Source organism: Podarcis cretensis, assembly GCF_951804945.1.
Source record: "Podarcis cretensis genome assembly, chromosome: 13".
NCBI classification, from domain to species: domain Eukaryota; kingdom Metazoa; phylum Chordata; class Lepidosauria; order Squamata; family Lacertidae; genus Podarcis; species Podarcis cretensis.
In genome coordinates, this window is record NC_137182.1 from 48,230,781 (window position 1) to 48,233,759 (window position 2,979).

At 42.5% G+C, this 2,979-nt stretch overlaps 1 long non-coding RNA gene across 1 annotated transcript; it reads left to right on the forward strand.

Moving 5' to 3' along the window:
* The first annotated feature begins 211 nt into the window (after positions 1 to 211).
* On the forward strand, positions 212 to 661 carry LOC307201949. Its single transcript, XR_013832793.1, has 2 exons — positions 212 to 391; positions 498 to 661. It is a non-coding gene; the product is annotated as an uncharacterized lncRNA (long non-coding RNA).
* Positions 662 to 2,979: the final 2,318 nt, after the last annotated feature.

Here is a 2,979-nt window from a genome sequence, read left to right on the forward strand (position 1 = left end):
GACAGGAGTGCCTAGGGTGCTCTGGTTCATGGGGTCACGAAGAGTCAGACACGACTAAACGACTAAACAACAAACAACAACAACAATGTTACCCATCAAGTTTTATAACTTTGTTTACAAACATTCTATGTAATCTGTGGCATAGATGCTTTAAATGCACACTTGATGAAAAGACAAGAGATATGGTTGCATATTATATTGGTTCCTCCCCTCTTATATTCATTGATTTATGCAAAGCTGCAAAAAGTAGTCTCCCTCTTCAGCCTTAAAAGTCTCACACCCCACCCAGACTTCCTGCAACGGCACATTACATCTCTTTCTGATCCAGACTATCCCACCATTATGGTTTCTTTACTGCCAGTGCTCATTGCCTTGGCTGCCTCTTTCCCATGTATGTTGAGGTCTTTTTCCTTCATTAATTCATTGTGAGTTCCATCTGATTACTTTGGGCTGTTGCTTTTCCTATTTCAGCTTTTTCCCCTGCCTTCCTATTCCAGGCACCCTCACACAAATTGTTCTGACTCAATCGGATCCTATACTGAAGAAACCTGGAGAATCCCATAAACTCACCTGTGCTGTCACTGGGTTTGATGTTAACAGCTACTATATGGGCTGGGTTCGACAAAAACCTGGAAAAGGATTGGAATGGCTTGTTTACTACTACAAACCTGGGAGCACTGATTATTATTCCCCTACAATCCAAGGGCGATTCATAGCCTCTAAGGACAGCTCCAACTTCTATCTGCAAATGAACAACCTGAAAGCAGAAGACACGGCTGTCTATTACTGTGCGAGAGACACAGTGAGTGAGATCTCACTAGACCTCAGACAAAAACCCTTCACTGCATTTCATTTTGTGAGAAATAACCAGAGGGGGCAGCAAAGGGCAGCAAACCAGAAAGCCACAAACCAGAAATGACTGATGGCCCACTGATTTCATTTTTTGACCATGCTCCAGTCTGCAATGAGTTGCTCTAATTTTGTCTGCTACAAAAGAACAGCTTTGAGACAGTGCCCTCCCCTCATTTCCCCCACCTGTGCCTTCTAGTGTAGTTTTTCTCATGATATTTTGTGCTGTTGGAAACTGAACCCACTGATTAGGCTGCAGTTGTGGATGTTATGTTAAGGCCTTCTGATGCAGATTTGTAGGCCTAGGTAGATTGATTGAAGGGAGCTAGGACATAACCTTAACCTTATAGATACCAACCAATGAAGATGTCCATTCTGCACAATGCAAAATTGGAACTTTAGTGTGGCGTCTCTTGACCTTTGCAACTCCTCACAATAATGTCAGACAAACACCTTTATTGTCTTTTCAGCAATTGCAAAAGGCATTCCTCCTTCATCAAACATACTAATTGAGTCATTTATCCCAATTGGTATGAACATTGGACATGAATTGATTAGAGTTGTATAAAAGTCCTTTTTAGCTTGCTGTCCTGGAGCAGAAGACACTTGGATGAATGGGGTCACAATGGAGTGCATCACCCAAATCCACTCAGCTGGAGACATGCTCTTCTATTTGAGGTTCCCAGCTGCAGCAGGAATCCAGGTGGCTGAACTGAGCCTGGGGCATCTAAGGCTGGCATAAGGATCCCACAAATGGCTGTTCTAGAGAAAATAGCAAGGTCAGGACATTACTGGAAGGAGGGACCTAGTCTCAATTTTTATTCCATTTGAACCAGACTGATACATATATGTATTCATTTATTTTGCAGTATCTACTGTTCAATTTTTTAAAATCATTTTGTAGATTACCTGTGTTACCTATCGAGTTTGATACCTTTGTTGATAAGCATTCCATGTAATCTGTGGCATAGATGTTTTAAATGCACACTTGATGAAAAGGCAAAAGATATGGTTCCATATTATATTGCTTCTTCCCTTCTTATATTTGCTGATTCATGCAAAGCTGCAAAAAGGAGTGTCCTTCTTTAGCCTTCAAAGGGCCATGCCTCACACCGACTTCCTGCAACGGCACATTACGTCTCTTTCTGATCCAGACTCTCCCACCATTATGCTGTCTTTACTGCCAGTGCTCATTGCCCTGGCTGCTTCTTTCCCATGTATGTCAAGGTTTTTTCCCTCCCTTAATTCATTGTAGGTTTCATGTGATAACTGTGGGCTGTTGCTTTTCCTATTTCATCTATTTTTCCTGTCTTCCTATTCCAGGCACCCACTCACAAATTGTTCTAACCCAGTCGGATCCAGTTCTAAAGAAACCTGGAGAATCTCACAAACTCAACTGTGCTGTTACTGGATTTGATGTTAATGGATATGTTATGGTGTGGGTCCGACAAAAACCTGGAAAAGGGTTGGAATGGCTTGTTCGCTACTATAAAGCTGGGAGCGATTATAGATATTCCCCTACAATTCAAGGGCGATTCACAGCCTCAACGGACAGCTCCAACTTCTATCTGCAAATGAACAACCTGAAAGCAGAAGATACGGCAGTCTATTACTGTGCGAGAGACACAGTGAGTGAGATCCCACTAGACCTCAGACAAAAACCCTTCACTGCATTAAATTTTGTGAAAAATAAGCACAGGAGGCAGCAAAGGGCACCAAGCCAGAAAGCCACAAACCAGAAATGATCAATGGTCCACTGATTTCATTTATTGGCCACACTCCAGTCTGCAATGCGTTGCTCTAATATTGTCTGCTGCAAAAGAAGAGCTCTGAGACAGTGCCCTCCCCACATTTCCCCCACCTGTGCCTTTCTCTGAGAGAGCTTGTCAGCTTATATCCAAGAGAAAAGATATTTTCCTTTAACAATGTCTAGGAAGGCAGTTTTTCTATTACAGTTTTTCTCATGATCTTTTGTGCTGTTTGAAACTGAACCCACTCACTAGGCTGCAGTTGTGGATGTTCTGTTAAGGCCTTCTGATGAAGATTTGTAAGCCTAGGCAGATTGATTGAGGGGAGGCAGGACATAACCTAACCCCTACAGATACCAACCAATGAGGATGTCCATTCTGC